The sequence below is a fragment of the Triticum aestivum genome, chromosome 5A (assembly GCF_018294505.1).
Source record: "Triticum aestivum cultivar Chinese Spring chromosome 5A, IWGSC CS RefSeq v2.1, whole genome shotgun sequence".
NCBI classification, from domain to species: Eukaryota; Viridiplantae; Streptophyta; class Magnoliopsida; order Poales; family Poaceae; genus Triticum; species Triticum aestivum.
Genome location: NC_057806.1, coordinates 496561907 through 496574876, shown reverse-complemented (window position 1 = coordinate 496574876; position 12970 = coordinate 496561907). Strand labels below are relative to the sequence as shown.

The window sequence follows — 12970 nt, the reverse complement described above, 5'->3', positions numbered from 1 at the left end:
TGGAACTGTCGGGGGCTCGGGAACGCCCCGGTGGTTCGAGCGTTGCTGGACGTCCAGCGACGATGCAGCCCTGATGTGATGTTCTTGTCGGAGACTCATCTCAATATCTATCCGGCTGAGTGTTTGCGTAGGAGATTGGGGATGGACCATATACTGGTGTGTCCTAGTGATGGTAGGAAGGGAGGTCTCGCTCTCTACTGGAGAAATAATATCAAAGTTCATAGGTTAGCTCTTGATTCAATGTTCATTGATGTTAAAATTGAGGAAATAAATAATACTGTTTGGCGCTTGACTGGGATGTACGGAGAATTTAAGTGGGAAAATAAACATTTAACATGGAGTCGTATGCGGCAACTCCATCAGGCGTATAATCTCCCTTGGCTACTAATAGGCGATCTGAACGAAATACAGTTCTTGCATGATAAAGAAGGAGGGAATCCTAGACCTCCCCAATATATGCGTGCATTCCAGGATGCCATTGATGGCTGTGAATTACATGACATGGGCTTCATTGGTGACCGGTTCACTTGGTACAGAGGAAGAATAAAAGAAAGACTAGACCGTGGGCTAGTGAATGATGCTTGGATTAACATGTTCCCCCAAGCTGCACTGGAAAACTTGGAGTTCAATCATTCAGATCATCGCCCTCTGCTAGTGGATTCAGAATACCACCGTGGGGCAGCCCGATCAAGTAACAATGCTCAACCGAAGAGATTTGAGGCTCGTTGGCTGCGTGAGGAGAGTTTTAATGACACTGTTGAGAAAGCTTGGACTGATATCGGGTCAGACCCATCAATCAGCAATATATATGATAAACTAAACAAGATGCACGCCCTATTTCATGACTGGGACCAGAGGGTCCTCAAGAAACCAAAGAAGCGGCTCCGGAAAGCGCAAAAAGACCTTGAGAAAATTATGGCAGGACCAATGGACGATGCTAGTGAAGAAAGAAGAAAAGAATTAGCGGAACTGATAGAATACCTCTTGGAACTTGAGGAGATTCAGGTTATGCAAAGATCAAGAGCAAACCGGTTGAAGTACGGAGATCGCAACACAGGTTTCTTCCAGGCTTTTGCCTCGGCGAGAAGAAAAAAGAATTTTGTGAAACGGTTAAAGGATGATGAGGGTAATTGGCTGGAGGGAATGCCCGAGCTGAATAATCACATTCTTAATTATTTCTCTCACTTGTTTAGTTCAGAAGTGCAACATACAGATCCGGCCTTATTGCAGAAGGTCCAACACAAAGTTTCTGACCAAATGAATAACTTTCTAATGGCGCCTTTTACGGCTGATGATGTAAAGAAAGCAGTATTCAGTATAGGAGACTTCAAGGCCCCAGGACCAGATGGACTACACGCGGTATTCTTTAAAAGGTACTGGAACTTAATTGGAGAAGAAATAACCCTGGAAGTACTAGCTGCTATCAACTCCAAACAGATACCTGCTGAATGGAATGACACCATTGTTGTCATGATACCCAAGATAGATTCTCCAGAACTGGTAACACAATTTCGCCCTATTAGCCTTTGCAATGTGTTATACAAAATAATTTCTAAGATGCTAGCTCAAAGACTGAAAAGTATCCTGCCAGAGATTATTTCCCCTACACAAAGTGCTTTCGTGCCAGGACGGATGATTACTGATAACATCTTGATTGCATATGAATGTGTGCACAAAATCAAGAATAAGAGAGCTGGACAGACGGGATTGTGTGCGGTCAAGCTTGATATGCACAAAGCTTATGATAGGGTGGAATGGTCTTTTCTGCGTGATATGATGCTCACACTCGGTTTCGATAATCAGTGGGTTGAGATGATGATGGCATGTGTGAGCTCTGTGAGATATAAAGTAAGGTTCAACTCTCAAGAGACAGATTCATTTACTCCAACGAGAGGTATTAGGCAGGGGGACCCCCTTTCTCCCTATCTATTTCTCTTATGTGCAGAAGGTCTTTCTAGTTTACTGCAGTATGAAGAAGAAGCTGGTGGCATAGAGGGAATTAGAGTGTGTAGAAATGCACCGTCAGTATCACACCTTTTATTCGCTGACGATTCTCTTATTCTTATGAAAGCAGATGTTTTAAATGCAGCTTCCTTACAGCATGTTCTAGATACCTACTATCATAGCTCGGGACAGATGGTGAGTCTGCCAAAATCAAGTGTATTTTTTAGTCCTAACACTCCGGCCACATCAAGGACTGAGATTTGTCAGGAATTACATATTGATACTGAAGCATTGTCTGACAAGTATCTGGGGCTGCCGGCAATGGTGGGGGCTGATAGAAGCGATTGTTTCAAACATTTTTATGAAAGAATCAAAGAGAGACTAAAGGGATGGATGGAAAAGCAATTATCTATAGGGGGTAAAGAGATTCTTATTAAGGCGGTGGCCCAAGCTATCCCGGTGTTTGCTATGTCAGTGTTTAGCCTACCTAAAGGGGTCTGTAAAGACATCACCGATTTGATTGCCCAATTCTGGTGGGGTGATGACGAAGACCACAAAAGATTGCATTGGTACACCTGGTGGAAGCTTTGTTACCCAAAAAATGAAGGAGGCATGGGCTTTAGGGATCTCCACTCCTTTAATCTTGCTATGCTATCAAAACAATGCTGGCGTCTCATAACCAATCCAGAGTCTCTTTGTGCGAGGGTACTAAAAGTGAAATATTTTCCTAATTGTAGTCTGCTCCATGCTACATTGAAAAATGGATCCTCCTTCACTTGGCAAAGTATCATGAAAGGATTGGAAACTTTCAAATTGGGATACATTTGGAGGATTGAAAACGGTGAGAAGGTCAATATATGGACTGATCCATGGATCTCAGGGAGCCCGGATAGGAAGGTTATTTCAGGTCGTGGTCATACTCTGCTCAATTTTGTTAGTGACTTAATCGATCCTATATCAGGGACATGGGATGAAGCACTGCTTCGAACAATTCTGAATCCGGTGGACGTTAGGCGAATTATGCAAATCCCGCTGAGTTACAATGCTTTTGACGATTTTATTGCGTGGCATCCTGGCCGCAGAGGGATATTCACTGTACGATCGGCGTACAAAATACAGTGGTATCGGACTTTTGGGACACACACAAACATGGTTGAACGCCCAAGGCAATCCCAAGCTCCGGAAGTGTGGACTAGACTCTGGAAACTAAATATACCACATAAAGTTTCGATATTTTGCTGGCGTGCTCTTCATGGAATCATCCCTCTAAAATCCATACTGATGAACAGGCATGTGGGATCGGATGGTGCTTGTCCGGTTTGTCATGGAGCTGCTGAGGATATAAAACATCTTCTTTTTGAATGTTTCACGGCCAGAGAACTTTGGAGAGGCCTGGGCATATTGGAAATTCTTGACGAAGCTGCAACGGTGGATCGCTCCGGTTTGGTAATATTGGAGCATTTACTGTTGGCAGAGGATAAGCCAGTTCCAATGAAGCCGAACTTGGATATTAAACAAATTCTTGCTGTTGGTAGTTGGTACCTCTGATGGACTCGTCGCCAACACACTCATGATGGAGCAACACCCCCGCCAATGAGATGGCCTATGTCTGTCCTAGCAATTGCGAACAATTTTCATCAAGCAAATGAGAAGAACAGGGTGACAAATGAACAAAGATGGTTGAAATCCAGTCCAAAATTTGTTAAGTTAAATGTAGATGCCTCCTTCTATGCGGATGAGGGTGCTGGAGCATCGGCGGCAATCCTTAGAGATGAGAAGGGTAATTTTTTGGCAGCTCAGTGCAAATATATTCAGTATGCATCTGATGTAGTTACCTCGGAAGCTATGGCGATGAGAGATGGATTGATCTTTGCAGGCTCATTAGGATTCAACAGGGTGGAGGCAGAGTCAGATTCTTCAATTGTTATTGACTATTGCTCGGAACAGACAGAATGGTGGGATTCGGCTGCAGCAGTATTTGCGGAATGCGTTGACGTGTCTTTGTCAATTGGGAGGGTTATCTTTAAACATTGTGCTCGTTCTTCGAATCAAGCGGCGCATGTGCTAGCTAGTTACTGTTTTTGTAATAAGATTTGTAGTTCATGGACTGATGAGCCCCCGGCTTGTCTTGTTTCCAAACTCATAGACGATGTAATTCCTATTTGAAATCAATAAAGCTAGCCATGATGGCCTTCCCTCACAAAAAACAAACAAGATCTGACGGTATCCATTAACGCTGTAATCAGGTTACGATACAAAAAGGGCGAACCAAACACCTCCTGCATGCCGATCCTCGGACGACGGGGGACTGCTAAATGCTGATCGGTGCTTAGTGTGATGCTTACCCTCCGACGAGCCGGCTTGGACGTGCATGCATGGAAGTTGGTTTTGCATTACGTGTGGAGGTGAAGTTATTGGCTCGCCCATGACATGACATACACGTCGCCCCTGAGGTGAAATTCCTCTTTTGTTCAAAGTAATTTCACAGAAGGATTTGATTTCTTCGAGAATAAATCTATGGATCATGTTTGACTTGTAGGATTAGAAACCACAATAAATTTTCCTACGACCTACTTTGTGACTTTGTGTGGAAGCAAACATGCCCATGCAGGCGTTACCCGAGTAACGATGCTTCTAACCCTTAACACTTCTCACTTACCAATTAAATAATGGTACATGTGTAAGTGCACTAAACACGGTAAGCATCTTGATGGAAATATTATAAGGACGCAATAATGTCATTGTGAGACGGGAATTGGCAATGGCTCCTAGGTGCATATGCACCCATTGTCTAAATACATGTTTTGAAAGGTTGAAATTTTTTGAACAAAAACCCCGTGTGTATATCCAGACGTTCTATGTGCATGCACAAAGTTATTGGTGAAAAACAAGGTTTTTTGTAGCTTGTGTAAAAAAGACAATCTCTGATGCTTCATTACAACTATTCATTTTGCATTTCTTTATCTTTTTTACACAAGCCACAAAAAACATCGTTTTTCACCGAAACTTTGTGCATGCACATAGAATGTCCGGATATACCCGTGGGATTTTTGTTTCAAATTTTTCAACTTTTCAAAATGTGTTTTTAGACAATGGGTGCATATGCACCTAGGAGCCAAAACACCGCGTATTGTGAGATGTCATTGTTTTAATCAAAAGTGTTGGTTTCTAACAACAAAATACAAGAATGAAGAATGATCGTAGGTTCCAGTATACCGCGTCTTAAAACTTAACAAAAAATGCGTAATTTTCAAGTGTTGAAGAAAAATCAATGAAAAACATTATCGAGTGAAAACCTATCCGTGGAAATTTCGCAAAATAATATGACCAATTTAAAATTTGGGTGCAAGTTAGAAAAAGAGGAATGCTTTTGTTTAAGATTCGAAACTTAATTTGCATATTTGTTTTACTTTTATCCTAGCCACGAGCAGTTTTTTTTGCCAATTTGCATAGGTATCTTCTTAATCATACTTATGTGTATGGCTGGAATTAAAACTCAAAGCTCGTCTTGAAAAAAAAAAGGTCTGGCAAAAACAAAAACTCGAAGCTCGTGAGCAAAACAAGTAGGTCATGACTCGGCTCGGACTCTTTGACTAACTAGATGATACCCCACGCATTGCTGCGGGAATTTGCAGTAGTGTACATGAGGATTAATTTATAGTGAGAAATAGTGAAACTTATGGAAACAATAATGTAAATACGTGTCTATTTGAATCTTTGAATCATATAAAATGTCATGCAAATTAATATGTGGTAGACTATCTCCGTATTTGCATAATTAGAAGAATGCATCACCAACAGTAAGAGAAGTAACATATATTGTAATGAAATTTTACTCATAATAATTCAAGATAATATCATTTGGTTGTCTATTAGAAGAGCATCGGAGCAAGAAACAGATATATTTCATACTAATTTGCCAGCCTCGTGGTGTTAATGTCCCCGAAAGTAATCATCTTGCATTCTCCACCTTGATCCGCCTATTGGATGAAAGATAACCAGCTATACAAAATGTCATCGTTCCTGAGTAGACACATGTGCATTCCATTTTACTACAGAGTATTATTTAACACACGACCAACAAACAAAGAGCTAATAAATTGAATGACAATGAGAACAGCCCATACCTTATCCTCTCAGCGAGTTAAAACCTTTGAGGTTAGAATTGTTATTAGCAGCATAACAATCAAATACTGATAGTCACCACATAGTTATTTTAAATTTGAGAAAGAATGCAAGTATGTTCATAAGAGTAACTTCCAATATTTTTTTCATTTATGTACGTAGATGATTGTTGCGGCAACAGAAGAACCCTGCAGTACGGGAAGAACAACAATGTCAATCACACAATTGTATCACTCACATAATAGAAAGATACCATAAAATTTACAATGGAACACTACTCACAGGGAACAAATTTCCCGAAAATGAAACCCAGTGCCATATGTTGTGATTTTACAAAACAACCAGAGAAGAGCAATAAAGTACACAATTCGTACTAAATTAAGATGTGTGAGAGGGAGGGGAATTATTTATCCAAAACCACTACATTATGGGCTAGGGTAACAGATCGGTACCACATTTGAGGCAGGGCACAAAAAACCACCAACAATGGAGCTAATCTGTAACGCGGAGCACTGATTCTTCGTTTTAGCCCAGAAAACAGCAAATCCGACAGGTGGGTCCCTCCTGTCGGGCTGGCCTGGAAAAAAAATTCCAGGTGGGCAGGTTGACTAGTCTCTTTCTCCTCTCTCTCCTCTCTTCTCGCCGTTCCCGTCGGCCATGGCTGACCTCGGTTGCGCATACGCACCCATGCACACCTGCCATCTCTCCTGGTCCTGGCACGCACGCGCACTTGCAGCCGCCCCTGGCCGTGGCACGCACGCAGGACCGCAGCCGCCCTCGCCGCCACCGCAGGCGAGACCAGGAGCACTCCTGCAGGCTGCAGCCACCGCTAGCCGTGACGATTCCGGCAACCATTCAACGCTAGGCTGCGTTTTATAGGATGCTGGTGACCGTGCGCATCGACTGGTGGTGGTGGAAAGTGCTAGGTTGGCCGACAGAGTTGACGGCGGCGAGCTGGGCGGCGGCAGAGCTCCGGCTTGCGCGAGCGCCGGGTTACAGTTTGCAACCGAGCGGCCTAATAGTCCAGATGGCCTCCTGCGAGCTCTAGCATCTCGGTACGGTGCTCAGACGTGACCAATTCGTGCTCAAACGACGGCGGTGGAGACTGGAAAGGCACGTCAGCGGGAGCTCTCGGGCATGGCGGACGAACTAGTTATGGGACGAATTGACAATGGGGGAAAGGGGTAGACAGAGAGGGAATCATGGTGATTCAGATGAGCAGGCCGACGAGGCCGGGGGTGCTCTGAAGGTGGCGAATTCGCCGCCGCCGGCCGGCGGCTCCGAGGTTGAAGACGCAATCGATTATGTCGTTCTACGGCGTCTAGGCTCTTGTTCGTTGTTGAGGATGACCAGCGCGAGGAGGCAAAGCTCTAGGACATTATTTGTCGGCAAAACTACGGCGATGGCCACGCTAGCGCGGAGCGGCGTCGACGGCTAGCTCTCGGACAACAACGGGGAGAGGGCTGGAGGACGGGAGCGAGCTCCAGACGAAGAGGAAAAGGGAGAGGAGGATCTGGACGTCGGGTAGGGCCTCGGCTGCCATGGCCATGGAGCTCTCGACTTGCATCGGCAGAGATGGCTCGCCGCACACAAGCTGCTCGACACAATGCTCCATAGAAATAGAGATGGGATGAAGATGACCATGTAGTCAATGACAGGCGGGGCCCGCGGCTCATCTACCACCTCAGCTAGTCAAAGGTTTTTTGTGTGCTTGGTATTTGCCACGCCATCCCGACAGACGGGCCCCACCTGTCGGTTTCACCGTTTTCTCGACTAAATTCGAGTATCAGTGCTCCGCGTTACGCATTAGGCGCAAAAATGGTGGTTTTTTGTGACCTGGTCCAAATGTGGTATCAAGTTGTTACCCTAGCCCATAATGTGGTGGTTTTCGGTAAATAACTCGAGGGAGGGAGACAGAGAGATGCAGTTTTAATTGGGCAACAGTACGTGGTAGCTTCATCTGTTTGTTCTTTGCAACACAAAAGGAAGAAGAAATCATCATCTAGCGCCTCCAATAAGAAACAGCCGGATTGGAGAAACACCAATGATCCATCACATCTCGTCATATGTCTATCCGCAGTACTACTGCGGCAGTAGTTGAGTTAAAAGGGATTTGGGGGGAGAGAGACTTACCGGAATTGTTGCCGCGGGGAAGGTCGCTGGGGATGGAAAAGAGCTCCCTACTATGAAATTTCGGATCACACACAGATCAGAGCGTCAAAATAGCTAACTCAAAAAATATGTTCATATGTGAGAAGATTGAGAGGAAGGAGAGCACCGAGCACCCACCTCTGGCGCAAGTGATGTTAGAGGAGGAGATCGGCGGCGGCATGTACAACTCGCCTTGTCGACACCTTGGAGTAGTTCTTGGGCCATCATGACCAGCGACGGCGGGGATCGCAGGGTTCCGAGAGAGATAGAGGGAACAATCATGAGGCTCCGAGCCGGCAGCAGTGAGCAGATCTTCGATGGTGACAAACTGTGAAAGCTTTGGCCGCGGCAGTGCACACAGTATGGAAAGAGAGGTAGAGATAGGGAAGATGAGAAGAATTGGGGGGATTTTTTAAGGGAGTCGGTGGAGATTAATCGTTTGTGGAGGTTAGGCTGGTCACAATGGGCAAGAATATAAGCTAGTAACTTCACACTTCCCTAGACTATGTTACTACCTCCATAGTGGGTAGGAACATCTATGTAGTGTCATGCAATGATGTATTTATTAGGTTATAGACTCATTGTTTCTTGGAGTGTGTGATGTTCCGGTAACTTAGCTAGTTACCACAAACACCTCTCTCTTCATTAAATACGTGCCACATAAGTAAAGTTGTATTGAAGTGTGTGATGTTACTCCTAAGTTCCTCCCCACTGTGACCAGCCTTAAAGAACCTCCGGGAGTTCTGTTGATCAGATAAGCTAAGACGAAAGGTTAAAGATAACACCTCAGAAAAATATTCAATCCTTTCTACTCCCTCCGGCTTGGAATCTGAACTGGAATCAGTGCTGCGTGGCATTAAATGGATCAATTACCCACGTCCCCCGCATGCAAGAATTAATCCCAACGCTAGTTAGGCTGGTCATAGTGGGGAGTAACTTAGACTAGTGTCTAGTCTAAATTACTACCTTCATAGTACTAGTGTCATATGTAACCTTATTTAATAGCTTGTAGACTCATGTTATCTTGGAAAGCGCTATGTTACAGTAATATATTACTCCCTTCTTTCCGGTTTATAGGGCTTATCTCAAAATTTTAGTTTTTCCATTTCATAAGGTTTAATTTGATTGTTTTTCATCACATGTTCAGATTCCAAGGTGCACTAAATCATTGCATGCAAGTACTAAGAGAAAATTGACCAATGCATGTAATTTATGCATGCATGCATTGCAATTAATGCATTGGTAAACATACTTTTTTGAGGAAAACAAGAGCATTAATTGGGTGCTTTTGCAAACTACAAAAAATATTCCACCACTCACCATCTACCTTGGTTGGTGAGAATTTTGAATTGAGCCTTATAAACCGGAAAGGAGGGAGTATGTTACTACTTCTCATTAACTACTTGCCACATAGGCAAAAAATTCTTGAGGTGCGCTATGTTACTACCTAAGTTACTCCCACTATGACTAGCCTTAAGGAGAATGCATGACCTTTTACTATCTAAGAATTTCACCGTGAGGAGTTTTTGCGATGCCGGAATCACTGCATGCACGTATCGATGGACGCTTGCATGCAGAATCTAATGATACTTTTTTTCTAATCTACCATTTTTAAGAAGTTGCTCCCCATTACTTCTTATTCTTTTACCATGCACACTGTTCACATCAACGATGTGCCACATCATCCTATATAGACCTAAGCAGTGTGCCACATCAGCGAGTTAAACTTTTTTCTTAATAAATAATCATCTCCACGACACCCTTGGTTTCCTCAATTTATTTTCTCCACGACACGGTTGATCTCCTCTGTTATTGCCCTCTATCTTCCGGCCGGCTCCTCGATTCCACTCACGCCAAAAAACTGAAACGCACGCCGTGGTGGGGAAAGAAGGTTCCGAGCGCGCCGTTCTTCTTCTCTCATTGCATCTATCGATCTCTACATACTCCGCTATCTGCCAAGCCTTCGAGGTCTGCCACCACCAGAGATTTTTTGTTGCTGTCAACCTGGATCCCCATGGTCGCCACCGCCGTCGGCTTTGCTGGTCTGCTGCCGTCGGCTTTGCTGGTCTGCTGCCGGCCGGGTGCCGGCGTCCTCTTCCAAAATCACCTGGATTAGAGGTTGGGACTCTTCTACCTCTCAGTCTCCTCAGATTTGCGGTTATTTTAGTTGGCTTGGTTGGAGCTTCTGATTTGTGTGTGCAGGAAGTTCTTTTCTGTCCACTATCTTCTCCTCTGTGGTAGCAAGTCCGATCACACCCCCACACCCCCTCTCTCATGTTAGATTAGTACGAACAACTACACTATTGATACAGTCCTGCATCTCTCTCTTTCTCATGTTTGATTAGTAAAAAAATCGGTATCCAGTTTGAATTATTATTATTGTTTTGTAGGATCACAGGTTATGGCATATATAGTCCAGTTCATTTTCAGGTACGTTGTTTGCTGGCAGTATTATTCCATTGTAAACGACATGGGTTTGATATAATTCTCGAGTGATACAATTTTTTGATTGACTATGTTGTTCTTTCTGTACAAATGGTACACGATCATCTACTTACAATACAAAGTTGCTCTTATGAACGTACTTGTATTCTCTCTGAAATTCAAGATAACTATATTGATGCCTATAGTCCTATACTACATGCTTGCTAACACATATTGTATTGAACAGGACGCCTGCATAATGTTAGATAAATATATCGGAATACACCCTTCAGATATGTGATAGTAAAGCCCATGATCAAATAATGCACACTGATCCCAATTTCAAAGGTTTGTTTTTTATTTCCTTAATTTGCCGGCACATTACAACTTCCAAATGCCTTATGGTGTTCAGCTGCATGTTCTCCCTCCTCATGCAGTGGTAACTGACATAGTTTCTCTCCCATATAAGCAGTTGAGATTCTTTCTTCCTGCCGTCTTCACAGATTATGGTCCACAAATTACAAATTTTCTCAGATAATTTACCTTGATGGGATGAATTTGAAGTCTCTGTTGTGGACACCCGTTGTTTGTTGGTGCCGCGTGTGTTAGCTGGGACACATCTGAAGCCCTTGAAGGATAGACAAGATGTGGTGAACCTGAGCCAATCGTCCCTATAAGTTGCATCCCTCTCTGGACCAACTTATGCTTGGAGCCCCAAACTGGTATTCTGCTGTGCAGAGACTTTTGTCGTGCAGTACTTTGCACACAAAAGCAGGTGATAAGGAATTGAAATACAAATTTTCTCAGATCATAGATTGGTGTCAGTCCTGACAAACTCCATCCTTCTCGGAAAAACATCGCAGCTCCACCGCACCAATGTAGAGTGTATATCTGGACTGGTCCATTTTTTATATACAAAATTGCTAGGCTTTTTCTTAACCACATTGGGCTACTCTGTTTACACTAGGGTGGTAGGGAGTTCTTCACATGAATGTGCTTTCGTTAAGATTGTACTACTTAACTGTCTTTCTTTGTAATGTTATATCTACAGTTCTCTCCGTCGCAAGCGACTCTGCCGCTCCAGTCACCCGTGCCACCCTATTCGCCCTCTTCTCCTTGGCTGCAGGGCTCTGCCTTGCTCAGGATCGACCAGCACGTTGCTCTACCGACTGCCCTCCATTTGCAATGTCCTATCAACTCCAATCTTCCATTGGCAAAGGTACAGTTCAACCTGATTCCTCATTCATAAAACTCCTCTTCACTATGTGGCTCTTGCTATCGGTCTGAATCTTCTTTCTGTACAGTACAAGCCAACCTGATTTGGCGTATCACCGCAGCCTTCAATCCGCCTCCACGCGGTCGACTCGCCTCTCAACTTTGTTCAAAACTTGCATGGACGCTGCAATCCACCCGCAAACACGCCATGCTCCAACCACGTGCACCTATATCCCAGGCCTTAAAAATCTTCTCAACATGTACGTGTGCTGCAGCCAGCAATCCAAGTCTGTAAGGCTAATCAATATCAGAATAGAAGCGCTTCGCAATCCTGGACACCGTCGAGTTTGTCGCCCACCAAACTCAGGCAGGTAACCCCAAACATTAACACACATGCTTTGTTCTTGGCTCTACTATGCCTTTTGTGTAGCATTGAAGGTCCTTTTTCTCTTATCATAAACAGAGGCGATGTAATCTCTTTTAATATTCTATCTTTTGTAAGCATCAAGATGCATAAATTCTTTATATTTTAATGTCATTCTATTTTTCATGGATTGTATTAATACTCATCCCCTTTTCAGTTTCCATCAGGACATTTCCTGCCAATATTGCAATGCAGTTTCGTTGAGATGGAGAGCTAACTCTCTGTCCTCTGAACTGTTAGATGAGAGTTCCTGCCAATCACCAATGCCTATTTGATTTGTTGAATTTTTGTTTGCTCTTTTTGTGAGATTTTTCGATGAACAAATGATTTAGTGCTCACTATATTTGGTCACTTACAACTGAAAGACCAGTAATATTGATATTTCTAAAAGGAAAATGGAAAATATTTGTATTTGTATTGTGTATTGTTCAATCTCATGAAATGTGTTTAATTTATCCAAGAGACAACGTAGTCAACAAGTATATTCAAACTATCATAATTTCATTTGTGTAATTATCCAACTTTTATTGCTAAGATTCCCGCGACAACGCGTGGGGTGTTATCTAGTTATCTGATATACGGGGGAAGGCTGCCAAAGATTACGCTCGTCATGCCTGTTGGTGAAAGTCTATGTGGCAAATTGATGACGTGGATAGTGTGCATGTTAAGAGAATGCTAATAGTGGGG

At 43.5% G+C, this 12970-nt stretch overlaps 2 long non-coding RNA genes across 2 annotated transcripts; one reads left to right on the top strand and one right to left on the bottom strand.

Moving 5' to 3' along the window:
* Window positions 1–5832: 5832 nt before the first annotated feature.
* On the bottom strand, window positions 5833–8571 carry LOC123107369 (uncharacterized). Its single transcript, XR_006451653.1, has 4 exons — window positions 8359–8571; window positions 8203–8252; window positions 6072–6257; window positions 5833–5967 (listed from the first exon to the last, which is right to left on the bottom strand). It is a non-coding gene; the product is annotated as an uncharacterized lncRNA (long non-coding RNA).
* Window positions 8572–10022: 1451 nt separating this feature from the next.
* On the top strand, window positions 10023–12577 carry LOC123107368 (uncharacterized). Its single transcript, XR_006451652.1, has 4 exons — window positions 10023–10338; window positions 10611–10650; window positions 10892–11863; window positions 11949–12577. It is a non-coding gene; the product is annotated as an uncharacterized lncRNA (long non-coding RNA).
* The last annotated feature ends 393 nt before the right edge of the window (window positions 12578–12970 follow it).